Source organism: Macaca nemestrina, chromosome 16, assembly GCF_043159975.1.
Source record: "Macaca nemestrina isolate mMacNem1 chromosome 16, mMacNem.hap1, whole genome shotgun sequence".
Taxonomy (NCBI): Eukaryota; Metazoa; Chordata; class Mammalia; order Primates; family Cercopithecidae; genus Macaca; species Macaca nemestrina.
This window is the reverse complement of record NC_092140.1, coordinates 38421625-38437142: the sequence shown is the minus strand read 5'-3', so window position 1 is coordinate 38437142 and position 15518 is coordinate 38421625. Positions and strand designations below refer to the sequence as shown.

Here is a 15518-nt window from a genome sequence, read left to right as displayed (position 1 = left end):
TTTTATTTATAAGAGCCAAAAAACTACTAGAAACAGCCCAATGCACTGCAACAGATAAATAGATAAAATGTGAAGTATCCATATAATAAATCAATACTCTGCAATAATTATGCTCAAAAATATATTTTATGTTCAAAAGATAATTTAAAAAGGAATAAACTATTGACACATGCAGCAACATAGAGAACCTCAAAAATCTTTAGCTGAGTGAAAGAAGCCAGAAACAAAAAAGTATATGCTGTATGATCTTATTTGTATGAAGTTCTAGAAAATCCAGACTAAATTATAGTGTCAGAAAGCACGCCAGTGATTGCTGGGGGACAGTGCGATCTGTGAGAAATTACCATGAAGCAACAAAAGAAAATTGTTGGGTGATGGAAATGTTTATTATCTTGATTATGGTGACCATTTTATATGTGTGTACATATGTCAAAAAACATCAACCTTATCCTTTAAACATAGGCAACTTATTGTTTGTCAATTATACCTTAATAAAATTGGAAGCTTGTAATTCAGTAGGAATTATTAAGATCTGAATGTAAGCATAATATATATTAAAAATGTCAGAGAAAATATATGAAAAGGATACAAATTCCAGGATTTTGCTATTAGTTCATTATTTAGTCATTCAACAAATATATCTTATTTTTAATAGAAATTAGTCCAATAAACAGACACTTCTCAAAAGAAGACATTTGTGTGGCCAACAAACATATGAAAAAAAGCTCCATATCAGTGATCATTAGAGAAACACAAATCAAAACCATAAGATGCCATCTTATGCCAGCCAGAATGGCGATTATTAAAAAGTCAAGAAATAACAGATGCTGGAGAGGCTGTGGAGAGATAGGAAGAGTTTTACATTGGGAATGCAAATTAATTCAACTATTGTGGAAGACAGTGGGGTGATTCCTTAAGGATCTAGAACCAGAAATACCATTTGACCCAGCAATCCCATTACAGGGTATGTACCCAAAGGAATATAAACCATTCTATTATAAAGATGCAAGCACATGTATGTTTATTGCAACACTATTCACAAATAGCAAAGACATGGAATCAACCCAAAGGCCCATCAATGATAGACTAGAGAAAGAAAATGTGGTACATATACACCATGGCATACTATGCAGCCATAAAAAGGAATGAGATCATGTCCTTTGCAGGTACATGGATGGAGGTGGAAGCCATTGTCCTCAGTAAACTAATGCAGGAATAGAAAACCAAACACTGAATGTTCTCACTCATAAATGAGAGCTGAATAATGAGAACACATGGACACAGGGAGGGGAACAACACACACTGGGGCCTGTTAGTAGGGGACAGGGAGGAGGAGGAACATCGGGAAAAAGAGCTAATGCATGCTAGGTTTAATACCTAGGTGATGGATTGATAGATGCAGCAAACCACCATGACACACATTTACCTTTATAACAAACCTGCACATCCTGCACATGCACCGAGAAACTTAAAATAAAAATAAAGGAATCAGGCAAATAAAACAATTAAGAAATTCTACAACTTGTAACTAAAAATTAACCCTTAAAATAATACTCCCTCTCATAAATTTTGTAAAGATAACAAAATGTTTTTATTCAGATATTTATTTCCTGAGATTGCCAGAAAATATAATGACTTGAGTCCCAGAGTCTTTGGGGATATATTTTCTATAATGGTGTTGGAAAGTGGCATGACCAGAATTTAAAATCAATCAGAAGGAGCATAATGTTTTAAAAGGCAGTATTTCTAGCAATAACAATAGCAAACAACTCTTCCACTCTTTACCTTCCTTGCTCTTTATTTGTTATTCAAGTCTAGCAATCTGTGTTTAAGTAAATCCTTTGAGCATTTTTGCTACAGGCAAAATTTTATATTCTCTTAGTTCTGTGATATGGAGGAGTCAGCTATTTCAATTTTTTGCAGACTAAATAGAATATTAATGGCCCTAATGATTTTTAAATACCATCAGCAAGGTTGTTTAAAATGACTGTGTCATAGCAACAATCAATAAGATAATGAATGTGAAAATACTTTGTACATGGCAAACAGCTACGCTAGCATATGTGAAAAGATGAAAATTTTTTAAAATTATTTTTCAGATGAAAGTAATTTGAAAGAATAGATGGTAAACAATCATAACTTATTCAAATAAAGGAAGCATTAAAAACAAAAGGCAGACTAGCATAGGGCACTTGAGAAGATGGAAGCCCACAGTCAGTTGTTTTAACACAGGGAGAAATAATTTTACAAATAGGAAAATAAACCAATTAGAAAGTATGCTACATTTTTAAACATCCAGAGAAAAATGTTGCTTAATTATCTTCAGCTCTGGGAATCTTAAATCTAGAAGGGTGTTTACCAAAATATTTTCATAGAACTATTCGACATCAACAAAATGTTTCACAGTCAAATAAGTCTAGAGCATATTGCATCAAACAAGGTTAAAAAGTTATTAGAGAAATTTTCATAAACTCTAATATGATAATGATAATAATATGAAAGAGAAGATAATACGAAGAGAGGAATATATTATGCAATCTTTTCTAAGCTTACTTGACTACAGAATTATTTTTGTCTTGAAGCCTCTCATGGGCCTAACATGGTTCATCTTTATCTAGAAACACCATGAATTAATCAGTATAGGTGATTTAATAATTCCAGAACCTAATGAAGACCAGAGTACATGAGCCTAGCAAAAAAATATTACATATATACAACTTTGACTACATTGGTTTGAGTAAATGAGAAGACCATTGATTACCAAAACCTTGCATAAAACCATAAGAGGTTTGGTTGCAGAAAAATGTGGGAGAAGCTTGTGTCTACATGGAAAATGAAACTGTGGGAATAAAAGGAGCTCCTTATGTTGTCCACGTAACTTCTATTTCATGAAACCCGATTTGCATGAAAAACCAGAACTCCAATTATAACAAATTTCAAAATCCAGAATATGATGAGACTCCAAGAACCCAGTGATAGCTACAGGTACGTGTTTATCAAGCTGGCATTCATGAAGCCCTGGCCCTGCCTGAGTTCTCCATTAATTCTGTCCTCCTTGGTCTCCATGTACCTTGCACAAGAGTGGCTGGTTCTACCACCCATCAGCCATGTCCCTCCTCATTCCTCATCCCTCTTCAATGGCCTAGGAAATCTCAGTCACTTTCTGGACATCAGGCTGGAACATGGAGTCTCTGGGAAGTGATTATCAGGCTCAGGGTTTCTATGTATGGTTGAGCCATGCGTGCACTGCACAAAGGCCAAAGGAGCAAGAAGAGTCTGAAACAATCTGCATTATGCTTGCCAAGTGGTGCTCCCTGGCATTGGGCTGCTTTGGTCTGGAAAAAGACAGCCTTTGACTTTTGCAAAAAGACATTGGTCAGTTGGCCAAGCATGCACCTGCCAGTCTTTCTCCATGCAGAGGGATGCCTTTTTCTAATTCTTCCACTCGGAGAGAGAATTTTTCTCTTAATTCCCACAAAGGCAAACGATTGGCTTGTTGCTTGGCCCATCCGCCTTGACCCTTTACTCAGTTATCTCTACTCAATTGCCTAAGAGGCACCTTGTGGTTCTAGTAACATGAATAAAGGGCTTCTCTACAGGACAAGACACACACCTGAACCTGAACCTATTAGCCTAGAAATGCTTCTCCCCCTCCTCTTCCCCAGGGCAAAAACAGCAGAAGGACTTCAGAGAAAGAGAATGCTGAGAAGTGGAGACACATCGGGTGTATTTCAAAAATAAAACCCCCATTAAGGAACCTGTTGGCCTAACCCAGTCTCTAGATGCAACATTCCTGGGTCAAGTGTCCACCATCTGGGTCTGCTCCACATAACAGGAGCAGAAGGCTAGCGCTGGCTGTGGGCAGTGAAGAGTGGTGTCTGTTCTCAGAGAAAGTGAACATGCCTGGAGAAGCACACACTAAGACATCTACTACTATTTCTCTAGGTTTGGAGATGATGATAATTTTCTATATATATTAAATAGTGCTGCTTCTTTAACTTTCCACATTTTATTTTATGTCCCAATGTCTTGAACTATAGCTTTTATATATGTACTTTTTTTTCCAGTTTAAAGTCTCCTTTTAGGTATGAAACTGGGAGCTTTATAAGCATTTGGGGAAAGGTGTGAATCGTGAACTGTGCAAGGGAGAATGACCTGGTGATGCTCCATGGCTTATGCCCGCTTTCAGTACCTAATAGCCGGTACCTCTTCTAAAACATTTTCACACTGATACTCACTTGGCCATCCAGCAGGAATCTAGGAAGGGTAAAATAAGCAAACCCTTCCACATGGGGGACAGTTTTGTGAAGAAGTAGTTCCCTCCAACTCCTTCCCAAATTCCTTTAGCAATTCTTATTCCTGCATGAACCCAAAAAATGACCTGGCCACACCCATGAGCCTCAGAATCATATTTAAAGAGGAAAAAACAAAGATTCTGTTAGATACTGACAAAGTAATAAGCTTTACTCTTTGCCAGGAAAATTACAGCACTGTGGTTCCATATGTCCCTCTTCTATGACATCTCTCTCTACCTTGTGGAGGTTGTACATAAAGTCTTCCCATAAGGGAGGTGAAAGGTAGGTAGGGCTAGAAAGAAAAAAAATAAAAATAAAAATATAAAACCTCTCACACCCTCACCAAGAATCCCCATATACACCCAGGCCAGCATAGAATTCCCCTAACCCAAAAATGTGGTTTGGAAACAGACAATGTAGGAAAGTGAGACATCAAAAGAAGTGACTGTGGAGTTTCTGACAACACAAATGAAACCAGAAAGACAGCTGAGGCAGGCTCCTTTGGAACTGCAGCTCCCATTCCTTCAGAGAGAACTCCTGATGCTTATTTCTTCCATGTTAGAATTAGTTTAACACTCATTCCTGATGCCCTCTCTGCAGGTCGGAACATTTTTCATTCCTCTCCAGGATGTTCAGGGAAGCTTTCACTGTAGGAAAACAAAGCTCACTCCACAACCCTCACAGGACCAGACACGCTGACCGCTTTCTCCTGGAATCCTCAGCAGACTTCTCCCTACCAGCGCTGTGCAAACCATTTGCAGCTGGGTTTTTTCCTACTTGTGAAACAACATTGTCTTCCCAACAGAGCGGGACCTATTTGATGAATGGTGGCAGAGGGCTAAGGTGGAAATGGATTTTGATTGCTTTGATTGCAAGAATCCAGACGTTTAAAAATGACCTAGATGGCTTAACCCCTTCTTACCTGCACTACAGTAAATGAAATAAAAAGATATGTATGTATACTCAAGACACAAACTAGAAGATGAAATAACTGCTTTTCTCACTGTGTTTGAAAAGCTGTGATATTTACAGTCACACTTTAAAAAGTATCTTATTACATAAATAATACATTAATATATTTCAACAAAAAAGACTCAAACAACATAGAAGTACAGAGAGTAAAATGCAAAAGTTTACTTTTTACCCCTCATGCACTGCCATTTTTCGCCCTAATAGTAACCAAATTTACAGATTACTGCATATGCTTCTCATCTTTTTTCTCTATATTTAAATAATAAATGTTTCCTAAACATAGTTTCTGCCTGTTGCTTTTTTCCCTTAACAGTACATCTTTGAAATCTCTCCATGTCACTACATTCAGGTCTCTCATTCTCTTTAATGGCTGCAGAATTGCTGTGTTTTAATATGGTAGAAAATTATAATTGTGTTTTCATGACTAAAAAAAAAAACTTTGAAAAGGAAGCATACTATTTGCCTGGTTCTGCAGTAACTGTTTGAAAAATTAAGTGGTAGCTTGCAAAAGCATGCTTAAATTGCTAGTCACTGAAAAAATTCTTAACAAAATGAGCCACATTGCTCACTGCTCCTGGTAGCACCCTGACACAGACCCTGCCTGGTAATCCAGCAAGTCTTGGAGAAAGTTCTTTGGGTAACAACTCTTTGCAATATTTCCTTGAAACTGGCCAAGTTCAGATAGTTTCCAATCCTGACAATGCTTTACATACAGCCTGTACGATCCTGTAACCCTGTAAGTCTTTAACAAAAAGAGAAGATTGTTAAGAAAACTGAAAACAAGAAATAAAAGAAGAGCCACACTGAGTTGTTAGGTTGATTTTCCTGACTGTGTTTACACCTTTCCATAAATCCTGGAACGGCTGGGCATACCTTCATTAAATTAGGTGTTCTTGATTGGGTTACTCTCACCTTTTTACAACACTGGTCTCTGTTTTCCCAGTAAACGATTAAGCTCTTGCTCTTCACAATCTAAAGATTCTTTTTGGTAACCAAGTTTCAGTTATTGAACAGATACACATCACGAAATGTTTTCTAGGACCTTCTTTTTTTTTTTTTTTTTTAAGAAAGTATGGGGGAGTGTTGAGGGGAACAAAACTAGCAGCATTTTGTTATCCTCAGGAGCCTATACTTTTAAGTATTTTTTGTTTTTCCCCAGGAGCCAAAGAAGATGGTCATTTCATGTCAGCTTGTTATGCATTAGCACAACTCTGATCAGTGCCACCAAAGGTTATTGATAGTACCAATAATATAGATGTTGGAAAATTTTACATTGATTTAATGCCTGAAATCAATCAACCTTTCACTATTCTCTTTCCTTTCCATTGCTCCTGCAGACTCGGATAACATTCAGTTCCTGAATCTCCAGAGCCTCCTGTAAAGGGGTAATGGAATCCATCTGAGAGTCTAGTAATCTACAGCTCTTGGATTAGAACCCATCAAAAGCTAGAATAGGTCATTTTACCATCAAAAGAACATCCCTCCTTCAAAGAAATGTCAAAACTCAAGCAGTCTTTTCACTCTGAGGTGGCCTTATGTATAGACATTTCTGGTTTCATTTCTCTTGCAATACACTGTGATCGCCAGGACAGTGGCCCATGGACGGCAGCAAAGCCTCGCAGCTGAGACTATGTCTGAATGCAGCTCAGGCTCTCCTCCACATTCCATTTGTTCAAGTAACTTTTCCAGGGCTATGCAGTCAGGCCAATTATCTTAGAAACAAGCAATTATAACCACATTCACAGCTCCCTAAAAGGGTGAGTGCATTCTAGTAACAATTTCTCATGAAAGAAAAACAGTAATTGAAGGATTGGCAAGGCTATTGCAACAGACCAAGACCTCTGGGAAGACATTTAATAGCATGCAGGAGTGTACACACACACACACACACACACACAGAGTCCACTTGCTTTCCCACCAGAGGAATTTTTCCTTTCCATCCAAATCTACCAAATATTTTCTGGATGAAAAAATAGAGAGACCATAGGAAACAAAATAGATGAAAGTATAACTGGCATTCTGAGTTCTGGTCATGCATTATTCCTTAATATCTATATGTTCATCTCTTGCTTCTCTATTGCTGAATGTAAGTCACAGCATGAAATACTGGCAAAGTATCATTCCTGAGATAATACACGTGGAAGCACTTTAGAAGAGGTAAATGGGGTGGATCACTTGAGGTCAGGAGTTTAAGACCAGCCTGGCTAACACGGTGAAACCCTGTCTCTACTAAAAATACAAAAATTAGCCGGGCATGGTGGTGCACCCCTGTAATCCCATCTACCTGGAAGGCTGAGGCACAAGAACTGAGTGAACCTGAGAGGCAGAGGTTGCGGTAAGCAGAGATCGCGCCACAGCCCTCCAGCCTGGGCAACACGGCAAGATTCCACCTCAAAAAAAAAAAAAAAAAGGAAAAAAGGAAAAGAAAAGGTAAATCATTTTATCAACCTAAGGTAAATGTAGTTATTTTTGGAGCCTAATTCACATCTTTATTGATAGAACGTACTATCAGCTCAAACTAGGCATGGCACCCTGAAGCAATCAAACAATCCGACATTCACTATTAGATATATCACTCTAAAAGTCTACCACAGTCCTCCAGACCTCAGTCCCGATCAACCATAGCACACACACTAACACACATTGCAGCCTTTGTGCATATATTCAAATGCTTATACACATTGCTTTAGCTCTAATTGTCCAAGGGCTATTTTTCTAAGATAAGGTGGTAAATTCTTTAAGGATTTAATGTAATATTTGTATTCTCCACAACAGAGTATAAGGCTTTGCATACCAGCAGCAATCAGTAACCAGTTGTTGAATTGATTAACTATCAGACATTCATGATAGTTTTTCAGATATTGGACCTCTGAAATGACAAGGAAACATAAGGTTTGAGTAGACTGGTGAAAACGTTATCTAAAAGCATGTACGTTTGCCCAGAGGGAAAGAAATATTTATTTATTTATTTTTATTTCTTTCTTTAGGCAAAAGTACATGTTTGTGAAATACACACACACATATATACTGTACTACACAAACACACACACACTGCATATATATGTGTGTGTATGCATATGTATATATATGTGTGTGTGTATGTATATATGTGTGTGTGTATATATATCTCTGGGCAGCAAGGTTACCAGTTCCATTTGGCTCTGGAAAATAAGAACGACACACCATTTTGGAAGAGAAAAGGGACGTCTAACCTTGCCGCTTTGTTTTGTTTTTCATGCATCCAGACCAGAGTATTAGGACAGAGGGGAGACAAAAGGTAATTGAGCTGGGATTCGGGGGAAGCATTTTGTAAGTGAATAAAAGGCCACAGTGATGAGTTCAGTGGCAGGGGGTTTTCCAAACACATCTCCAGAGAATCTGGAGTGAACCTAAATAGAAAGGCTTTCTTTCTCAAAATGCATGAAATAGGTTGAATATTTGCCTCTTGCCTGCGCGGGTGACACCAGTCTGGACCTCAGAGCCCAGCTCCGGGTGCCGCGGCTCCCTGGACGGCTGAGCGGGGGCGGAGCGCCATCTACTGGTTATCGGAGCGACCGGCGCCCGGCAAGTTTCCCGGAGCAGAGCCAGCGAGCAAAGGGCGCATCATTTAGTCAAGAGGGCGTCTGGAATCCAGCTGCTCCGAAGTTAGGCTCCAGTGAGAAATGACAACGTGCATACCCTTTCCCACCCCTTTCCTTCCCTAGCTCTCCTCCTCCAATTATCCTTGGGAAGAAAATGCAGAGGGAAAGACATGGAAAAACTCCCTTAGAATTGCAGTGGGGAGGGCGGGAGGGAAGCGCGGGATTTTGTCTGGGCAGGGAAGAGACTAGGGTTTGTCTCTGTCTCTGCACGCTAGGCTTTAGAAAAGGCCTTTCTAAGCACCCTTGCTGGGTGCTTTCTCCTCTACCCGCTGAGCTCACTAGCTAATGAGGCTGCTGGATAACCGAGGGCTCAGGGGGCCACCTGGAACAAAGGGGCAGTGGGACAGGGCTGCAGGCAGGTCTGGCCGGAGATGCATGGTGAGGCCCTCTCAAACCCTGGCCAGAGGAGGTGCTGTCACCCCAAGAGAAGCAAAAGCCCCATCTTCCTCTGTGTCCAGCTTTCCACTGGCCTGAAAGACGGCTTCCATCTGGGGCAGCCTCTGGGTCTCCCAGGACTACTGCGGGGCTGACCAGCCCTCACAGGAGTGCCTCTCTTTGGAGGACCTACTTTCTTCCAACAGCTCCCCACCCTTCTCTAGACCAGGGAGTAGTTTGATCGTCAAATCACCTTCACTGATTTCTGACAGAGAGTGAGTGCTCTACCACAGGCAGACACCCCCTTCGGCAGTAGCCCACTACTAGAATCGGCGTCATGAAGTCTCCACTTCCAAGAGTTAAAAGAACCACAGAATTATCTATTTCAAAGCGTTGGTAGATGCAAAGCCAAAATTCACACCAGGGCCCATAGTTTCCTAACTACCATGCTGGATGAAGAGTACAACAAATCACGTCTGTAAGGCTTCTGATAAGTGACTTTGTCAAAATGAGAAGCCGTTTACTTACAGAAAGCACAGTGACATCAGGTTAGTGAGCGTGACACAAGCAAGGTAGTTTACACCACATCTTCTCTCCACTCCTCCCCAAAACTCTTTCCTCAGGAGGTCTGAAGTTGGCCCCATCACCCACCCTATGCTTCAGCAAAATTCCTACCAATAAATCTCAGAGGCTGGCAATTCTTTGACTCCACAAACTTGGAGAAGACATCTGAAAAAGATGAGAATCTTTTAAAAGAGAACAGAAAACACATGTTTTCAAAGAAGATGATGACTTTTTCTGAAAATAAGGCAAGGGATGCTGCATTAGATTAGTCCCAGGTTATCTCTATTTGGCCAAATACTCTTAAAATTAAAATACCAAGACACAAACCAAAGAAGCACACTGCTAATGTATTTTACAACCTTACAAAACTTAGCAGAAAGGGCCTATAATTTAATTGTATGGGTTTGGGTTTTCAGTTACTTTTAACCCCGTGACAATCTCTGTAAAAGAATAAAGCAGGGATTAAGAATAGTGGTTATGATATAAATTTCTAGTATATCTATGGCATTAAGAACCTGAAAAACATCTATTCTTTATATGACACAATGTCTTCTTTAGAATCCTCTGCAATACTTAAGATCTTCTTTTTTAAGGAAACTAAATCTTAACAATCTCTAATGGATTCACTAAATGAAGCAGCACCTAAATATTGGCATGTGTGGAGTGCTGTTGATAAAATGAGGAGGTGGGGACCACTGGGGAGGCTGGAGATGTGTCCTAATGTATTTGGTTCTGCATGTTCTGTGTTGGCCATAACTCTCTTGTTAAACCATCAACTCCTCCTGGAGAGAAAGATTTTGTTTTTCTTTCTGCACCATGGTTCAGGTACCTAACACAGTACTTTTGTATTAGTCCCTTCTCATACTGTTATAAAGAAATACCTGAGACTGGGTAATTTACAAAGAAAAGAGGTGTAATTGGCTCACAGCTCTTCAGGCTATACAGGAAGCATGATGCTGACATCTGCGCAGCTTCTGGGGAGGCCTCAGGAAACTTACAATCATGGCAGAAGGCAAAGGAGAAGCCAGAAATTCACGTGGCCAGAGCAAGAGGAAGAGAGGAGGGAAGGACCCCATACTTTTAAACAACCCAATCTCATGAGAATTCACTCACTATGCAGTACCAAGGGGAGATGGTGCTAAGCCAGTCATGAGAACTCCACCCCCATGATTCGATCACCTCCCACCAGGCCCCACCTCCAACACGGGATTACAACTGAACATGAGATTTGGATGGGGACACAGATCCAACTGGACCACATCAGCTTTACAAAGAGTAAGTACTTGAGCAATACCTTGTTCCTGCCAGGTCAGCCTGCCCTGATTCTGTGCAAATCTGTACTTAAGGGGGAAGCAGGAAAACTACTCAGCCAGCCCCATGAGGCACTTTCATGGTCAAATCAGACTCTGAACCAGGTATCTTAGGAGCAAGTCCGGAACAGAAGCATTCTCTTGGCTGCCATATGGGACTAGAATCTCCAATGAGGACAGAGATCTCTCCTGTGGCCCCAGAGTCCTATCTAGCCCTACCTCCACCCCCAAGTTGGCTTTGCCATAGATGAGCTCTTATTATGGGCCTGTGACTAGATGCTGGCTGGTAATTCCAGCCTATATATTCATCACTCCTGAGCACAGTTTCATCTTGTGCTCCTTCTGGATTGCTGAGCTCTGCTCTTCAGTGACAGCCAGGATATGCTTGCCTGGCCTGCTAGACCCTAAATGTCCCTGTCTCTCTGAATCAGGTTCTTCGCCACCTTATCTCACCTTGAACTCTGTAAGGGTACACAATTTGCTGATTTTGACTGTTACTGATGATTCTTTGCACATCTTTGTATGCCCAAGTACCTAGCCTAGGGAAGAGGTACATGTACAATAAATGTAGGTGGAAAACAAATCAATAAATGGATAATACCAGTACTGCCTATTGACATCACTTCTTGGGCAGGGTCTGCAGCTTTCCAGAACCAATTTGTCCATGGTAGGTACATTGCGTATCTTGTCTCAGCATCCCCTGTCCCCTGTCTTCCCTTGTACATACAAATCTAAAGATAAGTTAGTATCCCAGATATCTTGCCCAGAGCCTGCCTCATTTCAGTGAGCAGGTGTTGAACCAAGTTCTGGATCTTTCAGAATCACCATCCAGTCATGAGGAGACAGCCATACCCCTGGTGTGGTCCCAAGTTGTGGCAGATATGATAAGAGACAGGTTCGGACCCTGCATCCACCCTAAACCCACCATTTTATTTAACCAACACTCAGAGTACTTGCTTTGTGCAAGGCACTGATTTAATCCTTATAATAACACTATGGTTATTATCTCCTTTGGCCCACAAGAAAATTGAGACACAGTGGGCTTCAGCTACCTATCCAAAGGCCCACAGTGGCAGGGCTGGACATTGACCTTTGGCAGGCGGGCTCCAGAGTCCACGTTCTCATTCTCCAGCCCACACTAACTCTCCAGGCTGTGACCATTCGTGAGGCTCTTCTAGTCACCCTATCAGGAAAGTAGACAAAGATAATTTGGCACAAGCTCAAATATGAAACTACAAAATGAATGCCACCTAGTCTGTTCATTGATTCTGTGCCCCAACAAAACACAAGTTATTTCAGAGATGGGACGAGGCCACAGCAATCCTTCAACTGAAGTAAGACTAAGGAAGGAGAGATTCAAAGGAAAGGAAGATTGGGGAGGGTTTAAGTAGAACTGAAAGGACGTAATGTATTGATCAAGGAGGATTTGAGAGACGGCAGAATCTAGGGTGGCTCCTGTATGATTAGTGCTATTTGACTGGGTAAATGATGGGACTTTTAACAAAGGTTAGGAATACGATGCAAGAGCAGGGGAAGGCTTACTTTTGTATGGGCTGAGAAACACAAAGATGATTAAGACATGCTCTACCCAATGTAAATGATAGCACCTTTAAAAATTTGCTAAAAGATCTGAAAATATTTTAGGCCCATAGAAATTTTTATTGACCTAAACTTTGATTATGTTCTACTCACAGGATCACCCATATATATCATTGAATGCACAAAATTGCACACACTTTTATGATTTCATATTTTCAAACTTACACATGGACGTGATTATCCTTCTAAGAGCTGGGGCCATGCTTCTAGCCAGAATCTGCTGGGAGGTAAAGACCCATCTGTGCTCCAGATTCCCGTTCATCTCCCCAGGAGGCTTTCAGGAGCCCAGGCTGTGTGGGGAATGCCTGCCAGGCAGGCCCCAGGTGTGGAAAGCATGCACAGACATGGTCTCACCCAGGAGTAGGGCCAGCTGGGTCCTGCTCAGAGGGATTCACAATCGAGACCAAACATTTGATTTAAAGCAGGACATTCCTGGAGTAAAGGAATCACACACTCTAATATTGGAAACACACATGGGATTCTTTGCTAAGACTTCAGTTGACTGTAAGTGCAAGTACAGAAACATTGGAGAAATGATTCAGATAATCTCTAAAAAAGACATTTCAGGCCAGTGACCAAAAACTACAGACGCACTTACATGGACAGTAACACACATTCACATGTAACCAGTTTTCCAGTGACTCACACTGAATTTTCTGCAATCATCCGTCCTCTTGCTTTCCTCATTCCAACCTCACAGACAGCCCATGTGAAATCCGCATCTACACTTCCTATTACAAAGCACCTATGACCACCGACTATGTTGTCAACAGGAACCTTCACAGCATTTAGTATAATTTGAGTGCAGCCAATCAAAAGTGTCTCCCTGATGACTACATAGGAAGCTAGGGTTGCTGGCAAATAAAAATACGGGACTACCAGTTAAACTTGAATTTCAAATAAATAGAGGATTTTTTTAGTAGAAATATGTCCCATGCAATATATGGACAAACGTGTACTAAAACATTTTTTATTAATCTAATATTGAAATTTAACTGTGCATCCTGTATTTTACCTGGCAACCATATGTGGGGCTCCAAATAGTTTGGATTTTGATAGCGTTAGAGCTTTAAAAAAAATCCTCTACCATATGCAAGTTCCCAAAGGAAAAAGCAAAAACTAAGCTGCTGTTAAATATCATTTTATAGAGGACATAAAATTAACCTTTACTCAAACCCTGTTAGAATCTTCTCCTCTTCCCCACCTCTCTTTGAGACACAGTCTCATTCTGTCACCCAGTCTGGAGTACAGTGGTGTGATCTCAGCTCACTACAACCTCTGCGTCCCGGGTTCAAGCGATTCTCGTGCCTCAGCTTCCCAAGTAGCTGGAATTACAGGAACCTGCCACCACACGTGGCTAATTTTTTTATTTTTAGTAGAGACAGGCTTTTGCCATGTTGGCCAGGCTGGTCTCGAACTCCTGACCTTAGTGATCCACCCACCTCGGCCTCCCAAAGTTCTTGGATTACAGGAGTCAGCCACCGCACCCAACCCATTTTCCTAATCTTATCACCAAAATTCACCCAACCTGCAATTCTGGGAGCCATCCTAGATTGCACCCTTGCCCTCAGCCCCTATACTTACTAGGCCACAAAACTACCTCCCAACTAGCTGTTATGGACTAAACCGTGTTCTCCTAAAATTCATATGTTGGAGCCCTAACCCTCGAAGTGACTATTTGGAGATAGAGCCTTTAAAGTGGTAATTGAGGTTAAATGAAGTCATAAGCATAGGGTCTTAATCAGTATGACAGATGTCCTTATAAAAAGAGGAAGAGACATCAAGGATGTACACTCAGAGACAATGTCAGGTGAGGACACAGTGAAGAGGTAGCCATCTGCAAACCAGGCAAAGACGTCTCAGGAGAAACCAAACCTGCCGACCCCTTGATCTTAGACTTTCAGCCTCCAGAACTGTAAGAAAATAGGTTTCTGTTGTTTAAGCTTCCCCAGTCTGTGGTATTTTGTTAGGCCAGCCCAAGCACACTAATATACTAGTTTTCACATTTGTTCCTCTCCTCTGGCAACACTCCTCAGCTTCATAGCTGGAAATATTGCTATAGTCTTCTACGGGGATCTCCAACTCTATTAGACCCTGTTAAAGTGAGCCAGGAAACACAGATCCACCTAAAACCCAAATCTAATAAAGTCACTCTGCTGAAAGCTTTTTAACAATTCCTTGCTTGACTTCTCGGCTGTCTTTGGCCAGCCTCAGTGCTGTCCAAGCGTCAGCTCACACAGGCTCAGGAGAGCCACCTACACTCATTTTCAACTCCACTTTCAGTGGCACCATGTTGGTAGCCTGCAACTGGCCAAGCGGTGGGTAAGTATTTACACCATGTAATCTGCAAACGCAAATCAAGGCTTTTTTTTTTTTTTTTTAATGAGAGAGCCAAACATTTACCAGCCCACTATTGCCTCTATCAGGATACCGTTCAGCTCCAAGAAACAAACAAAAAATGTACCCAGTGACAGACGTACCTACCAGTGATTCTCAAAATGTGCTCCCAGACCAGTGACTCAGCCAGGTGGGAAGTGCTTCCTGGCGGAACTCTAACCAGCCTGCGCACTGGGAGGAATGCGCACGGGGGAGGAGCCACAGAAATTCACACCCTTTGCCGCCTGGAGGAGCCCGGCCCCTCCTCTTCCTGAGTGGAACCCGGGATTCAAACTGTGAGGCAGAAAGCACTCGCTCTCTCTTTGCTAAGAATCTGTTTCCCTTTCTGGTCCTTTTTTGCCCGATAAATCCCGTTTTTCTCACTC

General features: G+C 41.2%; 1 protein-coding gene across 15 annotated transcripts in view; it reads right to left on the bottom strand.

Annotated features, from left to right (window-relative positions):
- LOC139359089 (uncharacterized) overlaps positions 1-15318 on the bottom strand; it is a 672031-nt gene extending 656713 nt beyond the window's left edge. For all 15 annotated transcript variants that reach the window (XR_011614728.1, XR_011614729.1, XR_011614724.1 and 12 more), the window contains exon 1: positions 15241-15318. The gene's annotated coding sequence lies outside the window, so the exon portion shown is untranslated. The remainder of the gene's footprint in view (positions 1-15240) is intronic.
- Positions 15319-15518: the final 200 nt, after the last annotated feature.